Source organism: Oryctolagus cuniculus, chromosome 14, assembly GCF_051225735.1.
Source record: "Oryctolagus cuniculus isolate XC-2025 breed Fujian yellow rabbit chromosome 14, ASM5122573v1, whole genome shotgun sequence".
NCBI classification, from domain to species: Eukaryota; Metazoa; Chordata; class Mammalia; order Lagomorpha; family Leporidae; genus Oryctolagus; species Oryctolagus cuniculus.
In genome coordinates, this window is record NC_142880.1 from 12,012,548 (window position 1) to 12,039,144 (window position 26,597).

Consider the following 26,597-nt stretch of genomic DNA (forward strand, 5'->3'; position numbering starts at 1 on the left):
AAACAGTTTTGGTCTTGAGTTTGCATTCCATCCATCTTCTTTGAAATGTTAAAACATCTGGTTTTAAGAAAAAAAAAATCAACTTCAACATGTTTGGAGAGAGAAAGGCAGCCCACAAAATAAATCAGGGTCAAGTGTTGTTATTTCACGGGTAATTATAAAGCAGTCCAATTTATTAGTAAATCTTGCATCATGCTTGCTTATAGCCGCAACTGCTGCAATTGTTCTTAGACTCTCATTGGAAAGTGGCTAAATTATAGGGTTTAGGAAAATATGGGACTGTCAAGGCAGAGAATGCCATGTGGTCTTGTCTTACCTGCCTTCCCTAAGTTTTCCATCTTGCAAGTGAAATTTTGTCTTTGAGTTTATTTTCCCAATTAATTCATGAATTTTTACCAACAGTTACTTGGAAACAAAAAGACGCCCACAATAAATTATTGAAGAGAAAATGCTTGCTAGTTTAATTGAAGAGCAGATGGTTGGCTCAAAGGGTCTTCTTACTGTGTTTCAATAGCACAGCAAGGAAGAGGGGGGCAGGTTGCAGTGGCCCCGTACTAACACAAACAACATGGAGGAGGGAGGGTGAGGCTCAACGATTGGAGAGAGCCCACTACTTTGAGACTTTAATTACAGTTCAAGAAGACGCCTCACACTCTTTCCAGACACTAGGGCTGACAAGGGATTTTTTTTTTTTAAAGATTCATTTATTTGAAAGAGACTCATCCATTTGCTGGTTCACTCCCCAGATGGCTGCAATGGACTGGGCTAGCCCAGGCCAAAGCTGGGAACCAGGAGCTTCATCTGGGTCTCCTATGTGATTACAGGGCCCCAAGCACTTGGTTCATCTTCCCTGGCTTTTCCCGGTCCATCAGCAGGGAGCAGGATGGGAAGCGGGCCACTTGGGCCACCAACAGGTGGCCATATTGGGTGCCAGCTCCGCAGGCATTGGCTTTACCTACTATACCCTAGTCCTGGCCCTGGTGGTTTTGATTGGCATTTCCCTGATAGCTAGTGATAGAGCCTTTTTTCATGTATTTGTCCATTTGTATTTTTTTGAGAATGTTTATTTAAATATTACGCTCATTTCTCAACTGGATTATGTGTTTTTCTGAGAATTGGCCTAATTGTGTGTCTAAATAGTTCACTCTCTTCTTTGTCAAGTAAATCACATAGAACATCAATGCAATTTACTTAAGTTGGCTGTCTCTGCAATGCCATATATCTGAATGGGAATTAGAGCATTTGGTAAGATGCTGAAGCTAAACCAAACCAAAGCGGGGTGTATCATTTCTAAATTCCTTACATTCGAATAAATTGACATTGTTAAGGAAAATGAAAAAACTTTAGAAAGTTTCTACAAAATCTTTCAACTGAAGATCTGTGCTGCTTTTATTCAGGGATATGTGGTCCCTGATCAGGAGCCCAGAGGCTCCTTATTCTTATTACTCTTAAAATTCTAAGACACTTGGCTTTCTCAGTTCCTACATGGCAGTAATTCATGTATTGTGACTAGAAGAGGAAAAACCGCTGGAGACAGTAAAAAAGTGAAAGTTGACAACATGGGCAATGGCAGAAAAGCATTAAAGATCCTTGTAATTTGGATCTAATTAACAATGGATAACTTGGATCTATTTAATGTAGGATCAAAGGTTACCCATCCTAAGGCTATTATTTCTCAAACCTTCCTACTAATAGGAATCACCTGGGAGGCCCATGAAACACTGAGCTTCTCTAGTTTTGTTCTGGGAGATTTAAGTGTGCCTGGGAGAGGACCCAGGACCGTGTCCTTAACAAATAATGCAGGCCATTCTTTGCAGTTGCTTGGGAAACAATGCTTTCAGAGTAGCAGGGCCTAAAGGGAATTCAACAGTCAATGTACAAATGATGGCCCTAACAAATTAAAAAGAGGCTTGTTGTGTGTTGCATTTGCTGTTTGAGATGAACATGATGGTTTAATGACATGACTTAAACATCTCTACCAGCAATGGGGTGTTTAAAGGGCTAAGTTTCAGTAGGCATGAAGTCCACTTCTGCTGATCAAATTGCTTATAGAGACTAAGTTGTATGTAAGGAACCGTGCTCAGTGAGGATGAACAGTAGGAACTGTGAATAACATGGTTAGGATTTAGCTTTATCTCCTAGGAAATAACATCTTCAAGACCAATTGTTTCATTAGATTTCTACATAAGTATTTCATGGTTAAATATGTTACATATGACACAACTCACAATCAAGAGAGCCTACATGTGAATTTTAACCTCGTGCTTAAAAGTTGATAACAGCAACACATGTGTGATGTAATGTTACTGAGTTAATCTCTCAGTGACAGTGACAGTGTCTTAGCCATTATCATAGCATTGTGGAAGAGATGGAGAACCAGGCTGAAATGATCTTTACTTGTATGGCTATGGAATTATTAAAAACACCTTTCAGATTCTCACTTATTTGCTTACAAGTTTTGAAGGAATGGAGGGGAGAGAGATGCCTTTCATCATCTGATTCATTCCCCAAACGTCTATAACAGCCAGGGTTAGGCCTTGCTGAAGCCAGGAGCCTGGAACTCCATCTGCATTCCCCATATGGGTATCAGGAACCAAGAAACTTGGGTTACAACCTGCTTCTTCCCACGGTGACAAACATGTTTCACAATTCTGCCCCACTCGCCATCTTTCAATGAAGATTCTTTCATATAACTTCTCTCCATCTCAAATCCTGCCATTGTTCTGGGGACTTCAGTATCCATTTGACCGACCTGTGAAATGACCCAGGCCTTTAATTCCTAGTTTTGAATATCAGTGTGATCTTAATTTGTAAGCTGTTTCAACTCTTCCTTCCGTTGCTGCGTGTTGAGGTCTTGTTGTTAACCCTCAACCTCTGACATGGGTATTTCAGCTTCCCAGCCCATCACCTCTTCGGTGGATGCCTCTCATTCCTCCACCTATTTCTTTACTACAACATTTTTTCAGGAGACATGTGAACTCCCAGTTCCTCGTCTTTCCCACTTAGCCTTTGAATGTGTCTACTTTGGCCTTCATATTCTTCTGTTCTCAACAGATAATCTGTCTCCAAAGACAAGATGTAAGCATCATGGTCACTCTGCTAACTATACGCCAACTTTGAGTTGTGGTAGTGTTTCCTCTGACTATGATTAATTCCCCTGCCTGAGGTCTGGATCTATCCCAGTCTCTTCTCCAAGAGCTCCATTCTGTTTTTCACTCAAGCTCTCCCTACTGATCAGTTTTTAATGTTCACATAGCTTTCATGTACAAGGTACTTTATAAAAACCTCCTCTTATCCAAGCTGCTCCACTATGGCATACTTCTCTTCTCCAATTCAGAAAGTTGCTTAGTGAGTTGTACACACAACTGCCATTCTATCTTACCTCTGCTTACACTTGAACCTCAATAACTGTTCCGAGCAGTCTGCTGAATTTCTTGCCAAGTTCAGAGGTTTGTATTATTAACTCTCGTTTGAGGAACATTTCTTAATCTAAGCTTTACTCGATTTTTCAGGAACATTGGACACTCCAGATCATAAATTCTTGGAACCATTCTCTTTTCTTGGCATTGAAAGCTCACTCTTGCATTTCTATTGTTTTTATCTTGAAGTTAAATTTTGGTTTCTTCTGGTCTATTCCTCTATTTTTCTCATGTAAGTTGATTTAATGCTGTGGTTTCTATAGCATTTATATTACAATGACACTCAACTCCTGTCTTCTATCCTCCTTGAGAGCGTTGGTCCTATGTAACCCATTTTCTGCACATGACACACTTATTACAGCTATCTACTGACATAGCACCCATCAAAGCACATATAGGCCTCTACTGGGTCACTAAGAATCTTCTCATGGCCTCTCACCTTCCAGAATCGGCCCTAGTGTATTTAAATGCAAAGATGATCCCTACCTCCTGCAGAAAACTTCCAGAGGGGCCCCACCCCAACTGCACTCAAGGTAGGGGTACTGGGTTACAGTGTTCCCCATCAACTTAACCAAATGCACCCTCACTACTTATTTGGTTTGTATATGAGCTCCAGACTTTGGATGTTTTAAACACTGGAATTTTCTTGATTGAATGGAGCTGAGTATCACTTCAAGGCCAGCACATACTGTATTTTCTTGGCCAGGTGTATTTTCCTGACTTCCTCCTCTGCACTTCTTAAATCTTGTATCTTCTCTCAGGAAGTCTTCCTATCAGTGCAGTTTGGGCTATGCGGTTATTCTTTGTACTCCCATAGCAACCTGAAGTTCTCTTAATGTTTTTCACCCTCTTTGGATTCCTCATTAAAACCAAAGGTTTCTTGAGACAGGGGGCTGTGTATCATGACCATAAGTGCTCCCCAATACAGCTTAGTCCCTGGAACAAAATATATGTTCAATTAAGAATAAGTCAGTGGGTGAGTGTATTTCCAGATGTGATGAGGTTTACACAAAACCAGAATGGGAGACATGAGGAATAAAACATTTTTAAGATGACAGAGTTACAGACATAGTCTTTGTTAAAGAAAAAAAAGCACTCTCTCTTTCTTGAGATTTTTACCCTAAGAATTTCTTTACAGGGCTTGACCATTGGAAGAAAGGAATCTGATTAATTTTTAAAAATTTAGTTGAAATAGAGTTAGAGAGAGAGGTAGAGCCAGAGAGCGCACGTGAGGTCTTCCATCTGCTGGTTCATTCCCGAGATGGCCACAATGGCCTGGAGCTGTGCCAATCCGAAGCCAGGAGCTTCTTCCGGGTCTCCCACATGGGTGCAGGGGCCTGAGCACTTGGGCCTTCCTCTGCTTTCCCAGGTCATAGCAGAGAGCTGGATCAGAAGTGGAGCAGCTGGGACTCGAACCAGCGTCCCCATGGGATGCTGGTCTGCAGGCGGTGGCCCCTTGGATTAACACTATAGTGCAGTGTTATCAGTGTTCACAATCTTGTTTCTCTGGAATCATGAATAGGATACAGTCTTCCACAACATAGAAATATAACAAAGGAGTGCACTAAATGCCCTTTCTTTCCCATGGCACACTCATCTACAATTTTTGGGAGCACCAGACTACTAATTAAAAATGTAGATCTATGCAGATGTAGTGAATGTGCTATGATGGAATAGCAACCCTTTCCAAGATGACACTGGAATTTCTTATATAATTTCCTTGATAAGAAAATAAACTTATCTGCATTCTACTCATCATATAAGATTGTATCAAGTAGAAGATTCAAGCAATGTAAGCATTTTACTTGCCTCAAATCACAATTTTCTCTACTTCCCCTCTTCTTCCATTAAATTAAAGCATTCTCCAACTTTGAACATCTTGATCAAGCCTCTCTCCATACCTTTCAATTTCTTCCTCCCAAGGGGGGAGGAGTGGAACATGTGTCTGAAAGAGTTTTATCCCTAACACAATCCATGTGACCTCCATGTCTTCTAAAACGATTTCTGGTGGGAATGCTAGTGATTTTGAGGATCACATGTAATTTCCTGCTGAGCTGTTTAGCATGTGCAAATTACCATTTGACCTCTATAGTGACATATTTGTCATAGCAATTTTCACTTCTAGTGAAACGACTTAAACTGCCTCAGTAAAAGTGATCTTAAGCAGTAATTCTTCACACAAAACCTTTCACATGGATCTGCCACTATGTGTTTTACAGATTGATACCTGGGTTTCAGATATTTCTTTTCATGTTGTTTTTAATAAGAAGCACAATATTTCCATAACTCATATTTGGAATGGTTCCTGGTTTTGGAAGCAGATTATTAAAACTGAGCATATGGATGTCTTAAAGTAGAACCTTATGGGGGAAAAAACAGTTGATCGAGTCTCTTTTGTAGCACTGAGAAATTAAATGCTTGTAAAATCTTGGTAAAGCAAGGTTTATTCTTTGTAACCTCTTAACAGCCCAAGTTATGTCTGTGTTGCGTAAGTCAGCAAGCACACTGGACACTCCTTTGTCAGGACTGTGTTCAAGCCATCGTTGTTTCTTTGCTTGTAACTCTTCCCCTTAGGATTGCATTACTAGAAAGCAGTCAGCGGACTTTGGAAAGAAAGTCTTCATTTATGAACTCAATCACTACAAGTTCAACTTCCTCTTGAAGTATCAGGGGAAAAGGTTGAGGCTAATCTGAACTAAATAGATGAGAAAAATGAGAATCTGATTGAAAGAACTTGTTTCTTGCATGACAGCTATCAGAAAATCTGATACTATTCTCATGTGCCTAGTGGTAGTCTTTATTACCAAAATTTCCCAAACACCAAACATCAGATCTTGGCTGTGTCTTTTAAATCCAAATAAGATACCATTCCTGCAATAACTGTACAATAGAAAAATTTTTTAAAAAATGATTGTAATGGTATACGAGACACATACTTTTGGAAACATGTTTCAGGTACAGTAGGAATACTGAAATAATTAGGCATTCATTAAATAGACATAGGCAGGAAGAAATAAGGGCATTTGCCAAAGCAGGGAACCATTAAGATTGCACTTAACAATTTGTGCTTATGTTGGTATGGTTAGCTTCAGGATGTTTGTGGGGAAATGACAAATGATGACTCTGAAAGTAGAATCTATCCTTATAGCCATTAGGAATCTATTCCATCCTCAGTAGAGAAATAACAGTCAAATGTGCTTGTGGAAAGATTAACCTGGTAGTTACATGACACATGGTTGAATGATGGCCAGTCATGTTGAGACAGTTAGGAACCAACTGCACCCCAAAATGGAGGTCTTTGAATTCTCGCCATGTACCGAAGTTATGAAGTTTTGGAAGATCTCAAAGATTGTTAAAGGAAAGTGTATGTAGCTGAATATAATGGACCTTGAAAGACTCGAGAAAGAATGAGAATCAGAGATGGTTTTTGGCTTATGAATGGGGGAACTGTGGGGACCCTGTATACATTACCCTTTATCATAGATACGCATGTATAAAGAAAAGCATAAATCATAAACTGAGCAAAGTAAGATTATCAACAATAACATCACAGATCTTGGCAACTTTAATACACAGTTCTATTTTTTTCTTAAGTCATAAACTTTCACCTTGTAAATGAAGCAGTTTGCAGTTTCTCTTGGGATGTTGAATTGCTGGTATCACTGTTCTTTTGCTTGAGGACAATTTTTAATAAATAAAGGTTCCTGGAGCACAAGCATGGTACTGCTATGATAGATAACCTCATAACCTCATAACCTGGACAGCTACTAAGTGCTAATGAGTGGGTGGTATATACACCATGGATACCCTGGACAAAGGCTGGCGATGGCTGGATGGAGATGGACTGCTTGAGATTTGTCTGTGCTTAAGAGAAGGGCATTGCTTTATTTCTGCAATTTTCTATGTAATGTTTTTAATACCACATGGAAACTGGAAGGCTTAACCATGGACAAGGAAAGACTGTTGTGTTGCTAATCTAAGTGTTACCAGGAGCAAAAGTCCAAAGATTATGTATCATGGAAACAGGCCAGAAAGTAATACACAGAACTGTTTCAGGGGAAAAAGAAAGGGGGGGGACTATAGTAGCAGCTTGAGAATGACCAAGAATAATGATGTAGCTTTTGTGTTATTTTTGTGTGGATAAGTGTGGAAGTAGAGGATAGGTGATATGAAAATATTTGAGGTAGGAGGAAGGCCCTAGTAGGGAAGAAGAGTATGTCCATAGAGTTAAAAGATGGTTTCTTATTAGGTAGGAAGAGATGTGGTCATCGTTCTGGGAGAGGGATTGTTTTTATGGGAAGAAAGCACTTCTTTCCCTCAAATTCAACATGCTTAGGAAACATGGTTAGTGTGTACACATGGAGGAACACACGGAGGAGACTGAACTTCATGGCAGACGGCTGCCACTTTTGCAATGAAGTCTGAGTCACTGACCTAGAAGAAAGGGGGCAACAGTCAGTAATGTGGATAACTGGTTTGAAGAACTGCCCTGAAGACTGAAGCTAAAAGCCGATTAGAAAAATGAAAGTATATAGAGAAAAGCTAAGGCACAATGCAGTCTTTTCATTTAGAAGGAACGGATCTGAGATGTGAGGAGAGGAAGGCAGGCAGGAAAGAATGCCAGTGCAGATAAATTCACCCATGTGTGCTCTAGAGTCGTGGGGGCTGGGGAGAGATGGGAGACACTGAGCGAGTTTGCCTGTGGTAGCCTCTCATTCCTTGTGTAGCCTGAGGCAGCCAACACAAGTGGTGAGGACTATGGATGTGGTGGGACTGGTGGCAGCTTTGAAAAGCTACTCTGGAAGCTGGAAAGGGATCCAGTTAGCACGTGTAAAATGACTGTAGAATTAGGATGCTAACACGCCTGAGATTGGAAAGCAGCAATGTGTAATGCCTCCAATCTGCCTGGCTTCTTGTGTGTGCTGTGCTTGGAGGATGATAAGCAGAACTCTGCAGAAGTGGAGAATGGGTTGGGTTTATAGGGCGGTTCTGAGAACACAGAGGGGCAAAGAAGTCAATTTAGGAGTTCCATGTATTAAAGACATAGAATGAAGGTGGTTAGTTGAACATTCTTCCTAGATCTTTGCTTTTGCTACTCTATTAAATTATTGTAATTTAGAAGACTTTTAATATTTCTATTCACAGCTGATTTGTGGCTCAATTACCCTTTAAGACAGAGATTGTGTGATTTTTGTTGCTACAAAAGCACCTAACAGAGTCACATGCAAACAGCAGATGATTACAAATTGGTTTTTGAACAAGTGCTACCCAAAAGTGATTGCTGCTAATTATATTTTAAGAAGAGAATCAAAGTCCTCGAAGGGTTGTACATTACCAGTATTTTACGTGTTTTTTTCTCATAACTGTAGCTGGTGGAGAATGGATGACATTGCTGTGTAGTACTGGGCAAAGTTTTTTTTTTTTGTAAGATTTTTATTTATTTATTTAAAGTCAGAGTTTGAGAGGAAGAGGCAGAGAGAAGTCTTCCATCCTCTGGTTCACTCCCCAGATGGCCACAACGGCCACAGCTGAGCCTATCCGGAGCCAAGAGCCAAGAGCTTCTTCTGGGTCTTCCACGCGGGTGCAGGGGCCCAAGAACTTGGGTCATCTTGTACTGTTTTCCCAGGCTATAACAGAGAACTGGATCAGAAGTGGAGCAGCCGGGTCTCGAACTGGTGCCCATGTGGGATGCCGTTGCTTCAGGCCAGGGCGTTAACATGTTGTGCCACAGCGCCAGCCCCAGGCAAAGAGTTTTTCTATGCCTGCAAAGAAGGGAGAAGGCGAAACAGAACTCCACCAGTTGCAATTAAAGGCTTTGGGTCAAAGAAAACATGATCTAAGAATCCAGGTTGAGTACATGGTCCTGGAGCAAAAAGAAACATTTCAAATAAAAACAAGTTGGAAAATTGTGAAGATGACAAAAGGGCTAAGACGTATCAAGCTAGATGTTAAAGAAATTGCTACAGTATTTTGCTATATTTAAGTAATCAAATGAGACTAAAACATCCTGAAAGAATTTGAACCAGAAATTCAGTTCAGAGCTAAATGAGCCTTGCAATTCCACCCTTAGACCTTTCCCAGAATTCTTCAACTAATGCCTAATACATCAAATAAGTAGCACATTAAAACACGTTCATTAAAAAGATTACTTTAGGTTATGTGGATAAAAAATAACAGAAGATTTCCAGTCAATGATTTTATTTCGCTTCACTAAGATCCCTTATATGAGCTAAAAGAGTAGTTAAATCTTACGAAGATTTGATGCTATGACCAAAGAATCAGATCTTTTATGTCCTTTTCTTTACCACATGGCAAATGCACAGTGTTGACTCTAGTCAATGCCCTGAGGCACCCACTCAGATTTGCAGGACTTCCAGAATCTTCTGTCCACTCACATGCTCTCCACCATCCACAAAGTAATTCCACTAACTGCACTCCTGGGCACAACTGAATAATGCAAGTGGCAGTGAAGAAACCAAACAATACATGGACTCTAATTAAGGCTGCTTTTTAGCATGTGCTATAAAAGGACATATGGTATGTTTTAAGAGATTATGTTTGATTCGAGGGTAAGCCTTTTTGTAAGAAGAAAAAATTAAAGTACAATTTGAAGTGCAGGATTTGTCACAATTTTGGTATGTACCTATAACTATGCATTTTCTATAATAGAATCCTTGTAGTGTGTTTTGGAATTACACGGTCAATTAAGCTCTTAAGTATCTAAAGCTTGGTCAAATTTTAATTGTAAATTTATGACTCAGAATTAACCAGATGTATACTTATTTTTTCTTTGCTAGACTTCTGTGAAATTTAAACAATATTGAACGTTGAATATTTTTAGCATTAATCAATAAGTTACTAATGAAACAATGTATTTCATGCCTTATGGTTGCTTTCTTGGATTTAAAAAATTATTTACAACCTCATGAATTTGAAGACCATGTGAAAGCAGACTTTTGTATAAAAATGACTTTTCAGTTGAACTTTGAAAATTACCATTTATGTTTTGAGAGTAATTGGTTATGTTTGAAGTTTTTATAACCCAGAAAAGTGCCACCACCATCCTCCCTACAATTTATATATATATGTAGATTCACCGCTTCGTACATGCTTACTGAACTCCTACTCAGTGCTATACCCAGCAGGCAAGATTTATAGTTCTTACGAAGACATGATCTTCGGAGGAGTATCATGGCAAGCTGTGGTAAAAGGTCTCATGATTGGAAGACAGGAAAACAGCAGGGCTAATCATCATATTATTCTACTTGGCAAAATAAGATGCGACAAATACTTGATAGAGTGCAGTATCGACAGCAACTCTCACATGACTAGGTCCTTAAGTATGTATTAAGTAGGGGAGTGAATGAATAACTATTGGAATTTTCATGTTCTAGAACCATGACATTGGCAAGTCTACAACTGAAATCTCTCTGGATGCTATTACTTGACTGACAGGAGAAACAATGAGGAATTGGGAGGGAAAGGTTGTAACTGGGAAAATTACATTAAGAAAATAAGAGATCCACAAGTGGAAAGAAAATTAGCATTTTTTCTCCTCTCTCCTTGAAACTATTTATTATTTCTACTTTATCTTTTAAACATCGTATCAAAAGGTGAGAAGCTTAACACTATTTAATGTAGAAGTATCTTAACTCCTTTTGTTCTTTTGATTAGTATCAAGAAAACAAATGTGAAGTCCTATTTTTGAAGTAGTTTATAGTGTGTCAGCCATTACTAACCTCTCAAGATTTCTTTCAAACTGAATAACCAAATAAATATAAGACATCTATTGCTAACTTTTTCATGTCTTTAAGTACTTGGTTTCGATACTTTCTAATTTTTGGATCATGAATGGTTTTATTTCATTTAGTTATGACCAGCAACCTGGAAACATTCACATTTAAATACAATTAAAATACAGTGAATATACTATGTTAATTATTAAAGTCCTTCTTACTGTGAAATAATGTAACATAGTATTTACTAATCATTTTTCTTTAAAAGGGGCCAGCAGAGAGCAAGAGCTCTCCCATCTGCTGGTTCACTCCCCAAATGGCTGCCTGCAACAGCCAGGCTCTGTGAACTCAGTCTCTCCCACATGGCTGTTAGGGACTGAGTACTTGAGCTTTCATGAGTGGCCTGCCAGGGTGCCCATCAGCAGGAAGCTGGAATTTAGAGTGGAGCTGGGACTTGAACACAGCACTCCTATATAGGATGTGGAAGTCCCACTTGCCCACTGCACCAGACACTGACCACTTAACCATTCTTAAGTGTAAAATTCTATAAAATTAAAGTATACCCACAGTGTTACGCAACTATCCCCAGCATCCATCTCCAGAAATTTAACTTCAACTGGAATTTTGTACTTCTAAGATTTTATTTATTTGAAAGGCAGATATAGAGATTAGATTTGTCTGATTTTTTTATCACTAATAGACTAGAGTTGAAAGCTTTCTAAAGAGATTTATGGAAGTGAGGGGCCCTTCTCATTATATCATATTTGATTCTATGATAGCCAGATGACATCTCCAATGATGTCAATCTTCATTGATTATTCAATGTTTGCTTGGTGTCTTCACTGCAAAGGTAGGATTTTTCCCACTCTACAGTCTGTCAGAAATGAGTCATTGACTCCATCCCATACTCAAGAGGAGAAAGTGGCCTCATTTATTGGAGGCAAGAACTTAAATACATTATTTGGAATTCTTCTTGAAGGATTTGTTACTGTGTCCTATTTTTGCGATCTCCTATTTCCATCAATATGGGCACATGGGTATATTATATTTTGTACTTTGGGTTGTGATCCAATTCTCCTTTATTTCTTGCTTCGTTTGTTCTACCTTTGGCCTTTGGGAGTTTTAATATTGACTCCTGTGACCCTTTGGCACACCTTATAATCCTTTAGTTTTCATTCTAGTATTGAAAGATGCTCCCAGTATATGTTGTGCTTTGTCTACCTAAGCTGTGCGGTCAACCATTTCTCCAAGGACACCTGGTTCTTTAAATGGGTGTGTGTGTATTTAAAAGCCAATCTGACACAAATTAATTTTTAATGCTATCAATTGCTTTTTATTTCAACGCTTGTCAATTTCTATTTTTGATAGGGTTAATGCTTTGTTAGACATAATTTAGCAATGTGTTTGTTGTTAAGGCTTATTTATATCCTTTTCCATACCCAAAACTGATACTACCAGTGTGGGATTCACATGGAATGTGCCTCACAGGACTTCTCCAGTAGTAGTGATGAATTGTTAGTGATTCATCCAAATTCTTTGGCTGAAGAAATTGAAGTGGAAACATTGAATTCATCCCACTGGTTTCTCCCCAAGCAGTATGATCCACATACATGTCATGTGGTTTTGTTCAACAAAAAGTTTACCTTTAAGATTTATACCCATCACAGAAGCTATCCTAAGTTGTTTACGGTTCTTGGGAAAATCACTGTTTAAGGAATCCCAAGTTTTCCAGAAAAGTTTACTCTGAGGACAGATTCATGGAGAATTGTTGACTGGAGACTGTTTTACAAACTCTTTGATTGGAAGGCTTTCAGTCAGGTAACTCTATATTTGCAGAAGTTGGAAGTATATTTTTAAAAATTCCTTTCCATGGGGTATGTTTAAAAAGTCTTTGAAATGCAGAAAGCAGTTAAGTGTTTGTTCATGTCCTTGAACTTTAAGAAAATTAAACAATCATCATTATCCAATTTAACTCAAGTTATTCAGGGATTACAATGATTTTCTTTTAATGAAAGTGGTAATATACTGTTTAACAGATTTATCAGTCTGTATTAATAGAGAAAGGATTAAGATGCACATGAATCTTTAATCAAAAATATTGCGCCCTTTTTTTTGTTGGTACATGAGATCCATTCTAGGAATTTATGAAACTTAGCATTAAAAATTTTTAGAACAAAAAAAACCCAATGGGGTTACTGAAAATAATGCTGAACTAGGTGAACATCTGTGGGTCTTCCTGCATCCTGTATAAGACCCAATCTCCTGCCTCCTCCAGATGGTGAATGAATGCAGACTTATACCTTGTCTTCTCCAACTTTCAGTGGTTTAAAGACACCAAATATTTATACAACCCATTGGACATTTTTTCTACTTGATTCTGCAAACTGAGAATTCTAGCCAACTGATTTTGACTAATTGAGACTGTCTGAAAATAAAAATCTGCCCTGGTTATCATGAGTTGATCATTTCTCTTGTGGGCCACATTCAGTTTTATTCTGTGCAGACAATTTTCATTATTGTTGCCCAATCTTCTGTTTTTGCATTCAATTTAAAAAAAAAAAACAGTGGCTCTGATTATTGTGATTGTTACAGGTCTATGTGTGTTTTTGTAGTATAGGAGTGTCCTTTAGGATTGGATTCCATGTAAGTAAAAGCCGCACCACAGGCCGGCGCCGTGGCTCAATAGGCTAATCCTCCACCTGTGGCACCGGCACACCGGGTTTTAGTCCCAGTTGGGGCGCCGGTTCTGTCCCGGTTGCTCCTCTTCCAGTCCAGCTCTCTGCTGTGGTCTGAGAGTGCAGTGGAGGATGGCCCAAGTGCTTGGGCCCCGCACCCGCATGGGAGACCAGGAGAAGCACCGGCTCCTGGCTTTGAATCAGCGTGCCAGCCGCAGTGGCCATTGGGGGGTGAACCAATGGAAAAGAAAGACCTTTCTCTGTCTCTCACTGTCCACTCTGCCTGTCCAAAAAAAAAAAAAAAAACACACACCAACAAGTCTTGTTCTTCCCAGACTCTTGTTGATTCACTATTTCTATAAATTCTGTCCTATAGGTACCTTGAATTTTTATTAAAGATATAAATGTACTTAAATGCTTATGAAAAATGGAGTAAAAAGATGTTTATTGTGGTACAAAACATTTTGAAATCCATGCATCCATTTTTCATAATACACATTGTCCTTAAACTTTTAGAAGCCCCTTCCTAGTTTAGCAACATCCCCCTCTCATTCAGTTCTAGGCTCCAATATGCATATAAATTTTGTCTTAAACCCAACCAAATCAAACCCAAGCTAAACCTTCATTTAAGATTTTGAAAAATGCAATCAAAATGTATCTCACCAAGCCAGTCCCTGTACTTCTAAGTGCCTTTTGATATCAGGAACAGTGGATGACCTCATTGACTATATTATAAATTGAGTTCAGTTGCAATATAATTTTAGAGCAACTTTAAGCTTTATTTCTTTTCCTTTAGATAACCACCTGAAATACTTCACCTGATGCACACAGTCAAGTGTAAGCTGTAAAAATGAATTGAGATCATATTTGTGTTAAACTCCCCTGTGAGCTCTTCATTTTATTACTCTGTGTAGTTTTTAGCTTCGGTGTTCTTTTGAAATGTAGTTGTGGTCAAAAAGATTGGCCAGCAAGCTCTGAACAACTTGGACAAACCACTCAGGTAATTTTCCAATTAAGAAGAATCTGATCCCCAAATCCCATTTTAATTGAGAAACTGCCAGGGTAAGTAAAATCTTCCCTGTCCCATGAAAAACCCAGGGTAAATGGGCAAAATATTAATGAGGTGTTAGTTTTGTTTTTATACAACTATCCCCCACACTAAGTCAAAGAGATAAATATAGAAATGTACGGTCAATAGTATGTTGTACTCAATCTCAACCAGCATTGTAACGACTTGGTGTAATCACCAAGGCAATCGGCTCTACAGAGAGGGTATGGGGTCCATCAGTTTCAGATAAAGCCGATGGAGAAAGGTTCTTCAGGTTTGCTATTAATCCATGCGGTCGATAGTACTATGAAATGGCAGATGAAGAGCTCTTCAACTTTCCTCCTGTTCACCTGTGGTGGATATTAGTATCCAAGGGAACTTTATTTGCACTAAAAAGTAACAATCACAGTTTCAGTGCTGGTCTTCACATGATCATATTGTAATCAGCGGGGTTTTAGAAATGGTCTCAAAGGTTAATCTTATGCTCTTCACAGCGCACTCACTCTTATTCTTATCGGTTATATTTAGTGGCAGATTGCAAGCTTTCCTTATTATCTTGTTAAATCAAGAGGTGAAAGCCTTTCAAGGCTTCTCTTTTTAAACATCTTTTATTAATGCTAATATGCCAGATGGGAGAAATTAAAATGGTTCTGTTCTTCATGCTGCTGCTACCCACAATTTTACCACATCATTTGCTGGTTAAGGAAGCATATGAAAATGATAGGTACAGCACACAGTTGTAAAAGTTCAGAAATGATGGAATTCCTTGTCTAAGAAAAACCTTTATTTGGGCGAAAATGCAATCACTCCCCAAACACATGGAGGAAACATCGAAGATGGCATCAGTATACTTGGAACTCACGTGCAGCATCATTTTTCCCAGTTACTTACATGTACCTTCATGTTAGATTCCCGCCAATAGCCAGCAGGATGATTACACAAGAATAATCTTGATTCAAACGGCTAATTGTCCAGAGCAACCAAGTTCATTTAAATGTTGCTTCTTTCTCATTGCCTTGTCCTTTGGGAAATCAGTGGTTCTTGTGAATACTTATTTTCTTTTTTAATGGGTCTTGGGAAATATGTACACAGTATTTTGGCCCGTTACAGGTCCCTTTCCTACCCATCTGTCTAGGAGCATCTTAAACTTTTCCTCCCTGAGAGCAACCCTGGTAAACTGAATCCTAAGCATTTTCCACAATCTCTTCAGTTCCTCTAACTGATCTCTTGAGTCTTGAGAGGTAATATTCAGAGGTTTGCAAAGGGTGGTTTTATTCGAAAGATAAGCTTGAACTGACTTTTACCAGAATTAAACCATCTGTTAACTTAAATGTAGAATATTAAATGATCATTGAGTTTAATTAGTTCTACACCTCCTAACTCATGGGGTCTTTCTGGTTGAGGTCCACACTTTTCTTTTCTTTGGAAATTTATATTTATTAAATAAAAGTAAAGTACAGCTTTTGGATTACAGTGGCTCCCCCCCCCCCATAACCTCCCTCCACCCACAACCCTCCCAACTCCCGCTCCCTCTCCCTTTCCCATTCCATTCACATCAAGATTCATTTTCAATTATCTTTGTATACAAAAGATCAATTTAGTATATTAAGATTTCAACAGTTTGCACCCACACACAAAGTGTAAAGCACTGTTTGAGTGCTAGTTATAGCATTAATTCACATAGTACACATTAAGGACAGAGATCCTACATGGGGAGTAAGTGCACAGTGACTCCTGTTGTTGATTTAACAATGGACACTCTTGTTTATGGCGTCAGTAATCACCCAAGGCTCTTGTCATGAGTTGCCAAGGCTATGGAAGCTTTTTCAGTTTGCCATCTCTGATCTTATTTAGACAAGGTCATGGTCAAAGTGGAAGTTCTCTCCTCCCTTCAGAGAAACGTACCTCCTTCTTCAGCCTGTTGTTTCTGCTGGGCTCTCGCTCACAGAGATCTTTCATTTAGGTCTTTTTTTCTTCTTCTTCTTCTTTCTTGACAGAGTGCCTTGGCTTTCCATGCCAAAAATACTCTCATGGGCTCTTCAGCCAGATCCGAATGCTGTAAGGGCTGATTCTGAGGCCAGAGTGCTATTTAGGACATCTGCCATTCTATGAGTCTGCTGTGTATCACACATCCCATGTTGAATCGTTCTCTCCTTTTTAATTCTCTCAGTTAGTATTAGCAGACACTAGTCTTGTTTGTGTGATCCCTTTGACTCTTAGTCCTATCATTATGATCAATTGTGAACAGAAATTGATCACTTGGACTAGTGAGATGGCATTGGCACATGCAATCTTGATGGGATTGTATTGGAATCCCCTGGCACATTTCCAGCTCTACCATTTGGGGCAAGTCCGATTGAGCATTTCCCAAATTGTACATCTCCCTCTCATTCCCACACTTATATTTAGCAGGTGTTTAAATTTAACTGAAAAAAGTGATCCCTAAGAATAATTGTCTGTTAATACTATTGGTTGAACTCTTCAATTATGTAGAATAAAAAAAATACTAAAAGGGATAAAGTATTAAGTTGTTCCTAGACAGTCAGGACAAGAGCTGATCAAGTCACTGTTTCTCATAGTGTCCATTTCACTTCAACAGGTTTCCCCTTTGGTGCTTGGTTAGTTGTCACCAATCAGGGAGAACATATGATATTTGTCCCTTTGGGACTGGCTTATTTCACTCAGCATGATGTTTTCCAAATTCCTCCATTGTGTTGCAAATGACCAGATTTTGTCGTTTTTGACTGCTGTAGAGTATTCTATAGAGTACATGTCCCATAATTTCTTTATCCAGTCCACTGTTGATGGGCATTTAGGTTGATTCCAGGTCTTAGCTATTGTGAATTGAGCTGAAATAAACATTAAGGTGCAGACAGCTCTTTTATTTGCCAATTTAATTCTCTTTGGGTAAATTCCAAGGAGTGGGATGGCTGGGTTGTATGGTAGGGTTATATTCAGGTTTCTGAGGAATCTCCAGACTGACTTCCATAGTGGCTTGACCAGTTTGCATTCCCACCAACAGTGGGTTAGTGTCCCTTTTGCCCCACATCCTCGCCAGCATCTGTTGGTAGATATCTGCCTGTGAGCCATTCTAACTGGGGTGAGGTGAAACCTCGTTGTGGTTTTGATTTGCATTTCCCTGATTGCTAGTGATCTTGAACATTTTTTCATGTGTCTGTTGGCCATTTGGATTTCCTCTTTTGAAAAATGTCTATTGAGGTCCTTGGCCCATCTCTTAAGTGGGTTGTTGGTTTTGTTTTTGTGGAGTTTCTTGATCTCTTTGTAGATTCTGGTTATTAACCCTTTATCGGTTGCATAGTTTGGAAATATTTTTTCCCATTCTGTCGGTTGCCTCTTCACTTTCCTGACTGTTTCTTTTGCAGTACAGAAACTTCTCAATTTGATGCAATCCCAATAGTTAATTTTGGCTTTGACTGCCTGTGCCTCCAGAGTCTTTTCCAAGAAGTCTTTTCCGGTGCCAATATCTTGCAGGGTTTCTCCAATTTGATGGTGTTGGGTCGTAAATTTAATCCATATTGAGTGCATTTTTATGTAAGGTGAAAGGTAGGGGTCTTGATTCATGCTTCTGCACATGGAAATCCAGTTTTCCCAGCACCATTTGTTGAATAGACTGTCCTTGCTCCAGGAATTAGTTTTAGATCCTTGATCAAATATAAATTGGCTGTAGATGTTTGGGTTGATTTCTGTTGTTTCTATTTTGTTCCATTGGTCTATCCATCTGTTTCTGTACCAGTACCATGCTGTTTTGATTACAATTGCCCTGTAGAATGTCCTGAAATCTGGTATTGTGATGCCTCCAGCTTTCTTTTTGTTGTACAAGATTGCTTTAGCTATTCGAGGTCTCCTGTGCCTCCATATGAATTTCAGCATCATTTTTTCCAGATCTGAGAAGAATGTCTTTGGTATTTTGATTGGTGTTGCATTAAACCTGCAAATTGCTTTTGGGAGAATGGACATTTTGATGTTGATTCTTCTAATCCATGAGCACAGAAGATTTTTCCATTTTTTGGTATCCTCCTCTATTTCTTTAAAATTTTGTACTTCTCATCGTAGAGATCTTTAACGTCCTTGGTTAAGTTTATTCCAAGGTATTTGATTGTTTTTGTAGCCATTGTGAATGGGATTGATCTTAGAAGTTCTTCCTCAGCCATGGCATTGCCTGTGTATACAAAGGCTGTTGATTTTTGTGCATTGATTTTATATCCTGCCACTTTGCCAAACTCTGAGTTCCAATAGTCTCTTAGTAGAGTTCTTTGGGTCCCCTAAATAAAGAATCATATCATCTGCAAAGAGGCATAATTTGACTTCTTGCTTCCTAATTTGTATCCCTTTAATTTATTTTCCTTGCCTAATGGCTCTGGCTAAAACTAGTGGGCATCCGTGTCTCAGTGGAAATGCTTCCAACTTTTCCCCATTCAGTAGGATGCTGGCAGTGGGTTTTTCATAAATTCCTTTGATTGTATTAAGGAATGTTCCTTCTATACCCAATTTTCTTAGAGTTTATCATGAAAGGGTGTTGAATTTTATCAAATGCTTTCTCAGCATCTATTGAGATAATCATATGGATTTTCTTCTGCAGTCTGTTAATGTGGTATATCACATTGATTGTTTTGCGAACATTGAGCCATCCCACTTGGTCTGGGTGGATGATTTTTCTGATGTGTTGTTGCATTCTATTGGCCAGAATTTTATTGAGGATTTTTGCATCTATGTTCATCAGGGATATTGGTCTGTAATTTTCTTTCAATGCTGCATCTTTCTCTGGCTTAGGGATTAAGGAGATGCTGGCTTCATAGAAAGAATTTGGGAGGATTCCCTCTTTTTCGATTGTTCTGAATAGTTTGAGAAGAATTGGAGTTAGTTCTTCTTTAAATGTCTGGTAGAGTTTAGCAGTGAATCTATCCTGTCCTGGGCTTTTCTTTGTTGGGAGGGCCTTTATTACTGGTTCAATTTCTGTCTCAGTTATGGGTCTGTTTAGGTTTTCTATGTCTTCCTGGTTCAATTTAGGTAGGTTGCATGTGTCCAGGAATCTATCCATTTCTGATAGATTTCCCTGTTTGCTGGCATAAAGTCCTTGTAGTAATTTCTGATATTTTTTATTTCTGTGGTGTCTGTTGTTATATTTCCTTTTTCATCTGATTTTGATTTGGGTCTTTTTTAGTTAGCTGGGCCAATGCTGTGTCAATTTTGTTTATTTTTTATTTTTTTCAAAAAACCAGCTCTTCATTTGGCTGATCTTTTTTAATATTTTTGCATTCAATTCTGTTGCTTTATTCTCTAATTTTAATTATTTCTCTTCTACTAGATTTGGGTCTGGTTTGCTGCAGATTTTCTAGATCCTTGAGGTGAATTGAAAGCTCATTTATTTGGTGCCTTTCCAATTTCTTGATATAGGCACCTATTGCTATAAACTTTCCCTTAACACTGCTTTTGCTGTATCCCATAAGTTTTGATATGTTGTGGTGTTATCCTCATTTACTTCCATAAAGTTTTATTGCTCTTTTGATTTCTTCTATGACCCACTGTTCATTCAGGAGCAGGTTGTTCAGTCTCCATGTGTTTGTATATGCTCTAGGGATTCCTGAGTTGCTAATTTCCAACTTCATTCCTCTCTGGCCTGAGAAGCTGCATCGTATGATTCTAGTGCTTTTGAATTTGCTGAGACTTGCTTTATGGCCTAGTATGTGGTCAATCCTAGAGTAGGTTCCATGTACTGCTGAGAAGAATGTAAATTCTTTAAGTGTAGGAGGAAAAGTTCTGTAGATATCTGTTAGATGCATTTGGGCTATAGTGTCGATTAAATCTGCTGTTTCCTTGTTGAACTTCTTTTCTGGTTGATCTGTATTTCTGAGAGTGGGGTATTGAAGTCCCCCAGTACTATTATATTGGGGTCTGAGTCTCCCTTTAAGTCCCTTAACATATTTTTTAAATAAACCAGTGCCCTGTAATTAGGTGCATATACATTTATTATAGTTACATCTTGTTGAATTGATCCCTTAATCATTATAGAGTGCCCCTCTTTGTCTCTCTTAACAGTTTTTGTGGTAAAGTTTATGTTGTCTGATATTAAGATGGCTACGCCTGCCCTTTTTTCATTTCTGTTGGCATGGAACATCTTTTTCCAACCTTTCACTTTCAGTCTGCATGCATCTTTGTTGGAAAGATGTGTTTCTTATAAGCAGCAAATAGATGGGTTTTGTTCCTTAATCCATTCAGCCAGTCTGTCTTTTTACTGGAGAGGTGAGGCCACTTGCATTCAGTGTGACTATTGATAAGTAGTAACTTTGCCCTGCCATTTTCCCAAATATATTTACTAGTATATGCTTTGAGCTTCCTGTGATGTTTTACTGGGAGGTTTTCTTCCTTTACCTTCTTTCGTACTGATGGCCGTGTTTGTGTTTCTCTGTGTTGTAACACATCTTTAAGCATCTTTTGCAGGGCTGGACGAGTGGCGACAAATTCTTTCAATTTTTGTTTGCTATGAAAAGTCTTTATTTCACCTTCATTCACTAATGAGAGCTTTGCAGGACATAACATTCTGGGCTGGCAGTTTTTTTCTTAGTACCTGGGCTGTATCTCGCCATTCCCTCTAAACCCTACAGGCTAGGAGGCCCAGGCTTTTCTGTCCTTAAAAGCACAGTTACCAGGGATGTCATTGCTTTTAGTGAATTCCTCAATGTGAACTGAAGACGAGTATAGCATTTTTCCTAGATCCTACTCTTAAACCACAAAGTATTCCCTTTCCCAGTATGTCTGCCACAGTCCAGCATTGACTAGAGAACAATATGCTGTCAATCAGTGTTGACACTTGGTTCATAAGCTTGAAAATTGCATTTCATTGGCTCATACGTCTTAGGATCCACAGCAGAGGACCAGAGTGGATGGAAGTCAGCATCACTTGTTGGAAGGGAACAATGATGAAGACAAAGGTAAAGTAAAACTAGCATCAAAATACCTGTGTCCTAGGCCAGGACCTTAAAAGTTGTTCACGTGCCATCTCTAGTAAGTTACTTAATTCCTGTGAGCTTCCTTTCCTTCACTGGTAATCAGTCACTTATGCATCTTGCCATCTCATGACTTAATAATGACCTTTTAAGGACAAATTGTTTCTGAAACTTTAAAAAAAGATTTACTTATTTGAAAGCCTTAGAGAAGGAGAGGGAAACAGAAAGGTGAGGGAGGAGAGAGGGGAAGGTCTTTCATCCACTGGCTCACTCCCCCAGATAGCTGCAACAGCCAGGGCTGAGCCAGGCTGAAACCAGGAGCTTCTTCTGGGTCTTCCACGTGGGTGCCTTAGCCATCCTCTGCTGCTTTCCCAGGCCTTTAGCAGGGAGCTGGATTGGAAGTGGAGCATCCAGGATCTGAACTGGTGCCCTTTGGGATGCCAGCATCCCAAGTAGTGGCTCTCTGCTATGTCACAATACAGGCCCCTGAAAAAAAAATTTTTATAGTTTTTTTGATGTTATGTATGAACTGCAAGACAAATACAGCATGTATGATCTAAAGGATGATCACATTTTCTGGAAAGAAAGATTTTAAATATTTTTTGTGAGCATAGTTTAACCATTGTATTGAACTTACTACTTAGTTCATTTTTCAGATTACTGAAAATATCAATGGTATGTTTATATACGTATACATTTCAAAGATGACTGAGAAGCTGTCAGTCTGCAGAGAGGTGAGTTTTACATCTAATTTTGCTATACATTGAGATTATTTCTTCCTCCTCTGATCATTTGATATGAAGATCAAGTTTGTCTATCATTAAACTGTTATTACAGTTGCAGAATCTCCTTGGATTTTTTTTTTTTCAAGATTTATTTGAAAGTCAGTTACACAGAGAGAGAAAGTGGCAGAGCGAGGTCTTCCATCCCATGGTTCACTCCCCAATTGGCCGCAATGGCTGGATCTGCACCAATCTGAAGCCAGGAGCTTCTTCTGAGTCTCCCACATGGGTGCAGGGCCCCAAGGACATGGGCCATCTTCCACTGATTTCCAAGGCCACAGCAGAGAGCTGGATCAGAAGTGGAGCAGCTGGGTCTTTAACCAGCACCCATATGGGATGCTGGCGCTTCAGGCCAGGGCATTAACCCGCTGTACCACAACGCCGGCCCAATTTTGTTATTTCTTAATTTGATACAAATCCTGATGGGGATCAAGCAGGTTTCTCTCCCTCTCCCCTCAGTAGTTCAAATGGGGATATGCACTCTGCACATTCACTTGTTAATGAAAACCAAGACAGAAACCAGAAGTTGAACTGCCTCACCATTACCACCAACATGGAAAACAATGCAACAACAGTAACAACATACTGCCCTATTTCTTGCCAGCAGCTTCCTAATAGAGGTATTCATATTCATTTTTCACATTTATAGGGCTTTCCAACTACATATGGAATTTAATGACTGTGGAAATCACTTACCATTAATATCATGGAATGCTAACATCATGAACTATGTGAAACTGCCAATATTTAGGACTGCAATGGTAGGATTTGCCTATTTATGATATATCTGGATTTTATAAATTGTTTTCGGCAATTTGTATTTTTATAAAAACAACATATAGTGTTGTTCAACTTCTGCCCTTGTCATTCCAGGCTGTTTTCCCATTGCCACAGAAATTCGGCAGTTTCTGAGAAAGAAATTCACACAACTGCTAGAACCAGGGAGGAGGGAGCTGTGTGGGAGAGACTAATGAGGGCAGGGGGTTAGGATATCACTGTGGCAGGACAGTTGATTTTGCTTCTACATAGGAGAAAGGCACCATTCACACACCAGACTGAGTAAGAAGCACCCAAGAAATGAGGGCAAAGCAGCAGACCCAGGAACTGGCATTAAGAGGAAAATTCCGTATGTCAGATAACTATTTTTTGGTCCTCTATTTAAAAATGTCTTTTCTAAGTCCATTAGACTTACAGAAATTTCCTAAAAAGGAATTGCTTTCCAGTTTCTGCAATTCATTTTCAAAGACAGAAAAAGAATATTTGCTCCATAAAATTGTATTAGTTGGCATCCGCTAGTGCCAACTCTGGTCTTCAGCTATCCCAGTCATCTTCTGTGGATTTTCCAATTTTATTTTAGGAGAATTCCAGAATATGTTTGGAGAAAACATGATCAAACATGTCTCTCACAAACGTTCTTTCACGTGATGGTAAACAGCATGCTTGAAACAGTTAGGGGAGTGTAAGCAGGTTTCTAGAAGTGCCACTACATGTAGACACACAGACTAGTCAGAGGAAAATCTGACCCATAACAATTAACTGTACTGCAGAGCGTGGCTTGGTGTGAGGCTCATAGACATGGGTGTAGAACACTTCCCTTATTTATCAGAAAGTTATCAGGGAAATTGGATTAAAAATGAACTTGGAGAAACAATTGACCTGATAAATTGTCTTCTTTTGAAAGCCTTGACCAAAAAGGCTTTCATTTTTTCCATGGAGAAAGTTCATGCAACCTTGTGTTGAGGGCCTGCGAGACACTCGGCAAGGCAAGGCTGCTTTAATTCTGTTCCGATTTTGTTCAAGTGCATTTGTCTTCTGTACGCTTTGGCAACCAGGAATTTGTCAATGTCAAGGAAAATACTCAGGATGCGGAATCTATGCAATATGACTTTGTTTAGATCGGGGTGCAGATAACCTAACAGCAGATTTCAGAGCTTGTCAAAGACACCTTGTTTGAGACTGGAAGATTTAAGGCATTTTCTACAATAGAAAAGAATTTTAAGGATTACAGGTACATAATGATGAACATTTATATAATACTACACATAGCTCCTTTACTATTTTCACAGCAAACAGTTGATGTTATTCCAGTGTGTGTATTATTATCCCTGTGTCCTCACAAAGAAAAAAGCCTGAGGTTCAGGGAGAGGAAATGGGTGTTTGAAGATTATACAGGTTGTAATTAATGAGTTCAAGCCCAGTAGACAGTAGTATGGTATATTGTGAATCAGAATTCCTAGCTTTCCTTCCCAGTGTAGGAATTCCAAGGAGCTGGGTGCATACACATTTGCTCTCAGGAAATAAAAAGTATCCTATGGATCTTAGAAGGCTGGACTTGCTTTCAGAACCCAAAAATGGAATGAGCTAGACATGCATGGTTCTGTTCGGATGAATCCTAAGGCCTCTGGCAATGATATTGACTGTGAGGTTACAAAGCTTACTGTTATTTAAAAATTGAATGCTTTGTGATATGTTTTGTGCCACAAATATATTATGTTGGTAGACAAATAGTGTAGTTCACCTTACTCTAAATTGACAGGGAATGCTTAGGAGGTCATTTAGCTTAGTGGTTAAGATGTCTGTGTCCCACACTGGTGTACCTACGTTCAATTCCCAGCTCCGGCTCCTGACTCCAGTTTCCTGATAATGCAGACCATGTGAGACAAAGATGAGGACTCGTAATTGTTTGCAGCCACCCTTGGGCGAGGCCCAGACAGGTTTGCATCCTGCGTTCATCCTGGTCCAGTTCTAGGTAGCCATCGTGGACATTTGGGGAGTGAACCAATACATGAGAAAGCTCTGTTTCAGTGAGTACTCATTAAATTTAAGGATGAGGATGTCAAATAGGTATTTTTTGAGACATGTCAGTTACTTGTTTTCACTTAATCCATTTTAAAACTGAAAGTGATTATATTAAGGAAGTCTCTGGTTTGCTAACTAGCAATGCCCTTGTAGATATGAATTTAAAACTGCCATAGCCCATTTTGTGTTGTCTGAGGAAACACTGTAGTTGTGCAACTCATGTTCTTTCCAAAAAATGATCTAACTGAATGTCAGGATGGTCCCCTTGTTGACAGAGGACAAATCAGGCTGTTTTGTGCATAGCACAGTTCAGTTACATGGGATGACCTTGTTCCAGTGCAAAACAAAGGACTGAAATACTCCCCAGGTAGAACTGAAGTGTCCACCTGTGACTCAAGTATGAAATATATGGCTAATTTCAAGTAAGTCACCAGCTATATTTATATTTTCAAGTGCCTTCAGCAATGAAGGTCATTACACTAAGGACCCACTGGGTCACAAAATGGAGTGTAGGATACAGAGTTCTTCTATGACAATACATGTGATTTAGCTTGCTGCAACTTAACAAAGACAAATCTTAATTGAGATGAAAATACCAAGTTGCCTAAATATTGAACACATGTATGAGAATATATTAAATCAATGACTAATGCATGCTTTGGAAATCTTGATCAATGCTTAAAATGTTTCTTCAATTACAGCCTGCAAAAGATGTAACCTATAAATACAACTGTTGGAACTGGCTTTTTTTTTTTTTGCTGCTATGAATAAGACATATTTGATGTGCTGCTAATCATCTCCTTTGCCAAATACCTTAGCTTGATGAACCATATCCAGATTTCGAGTGGTGGGCAGCAGAGTAGACTGCTCTCCTCACTGCTGAGGGAGGAAGGGATGCATGAATGCCAATACCCCCATCTCTCCATCTTCACTTCTTCCCTTCTATAACCACTTATTGTCTCCTTCCAGGGTGTAGGTAACTTACGGGCCCTGAGGATAAAGTGGTGAGGAAGTATCCACAAGTGTGCATCCCTGGAACATCAAGACCTGGAAGATAGGAAGCTGGCAGTTACAACTCACTGTAACAGATTCCCTGGTGAGGAAGCCAAGGGGTGACATGGTGGGTGAAGCTTATTGGATGGAATTACATCTAAGCAAAGGGGTATTTTAGGA

General features: G+C 39.1%; 1 long non-coding RNA gene across 14 annotated transcripts in view; it reads left to right on the forward strand.

Moving 5' to 3' along the window:
- Positions 1-26,597, forward strand: part of LOC103349545 (uncharacterized) — a 181,798-nt gene that overhangs the window by 137,267 nt on the left and 17,934 nt on the right. For 11 of the 14 annotated variants that reach the window (XR_016220470.1, XR_016220469.1, XR_016220475.1 and 8 more), the window contains one exon: positions 26,394-26,520. The exons of 2 other annotated variants lie outside the window; for them this stretch is intronic. This is a non-coding gene — a long non-coding RNA (uncharacterized LOC103349545). Of the gene's footprint in view, positions 1-26,393; positions 26,545-26,597 lie in introns of all 14 variants that reach the window. One more of the 14 variants, XR_016220474.1, reaches the window with a different exon arrangement.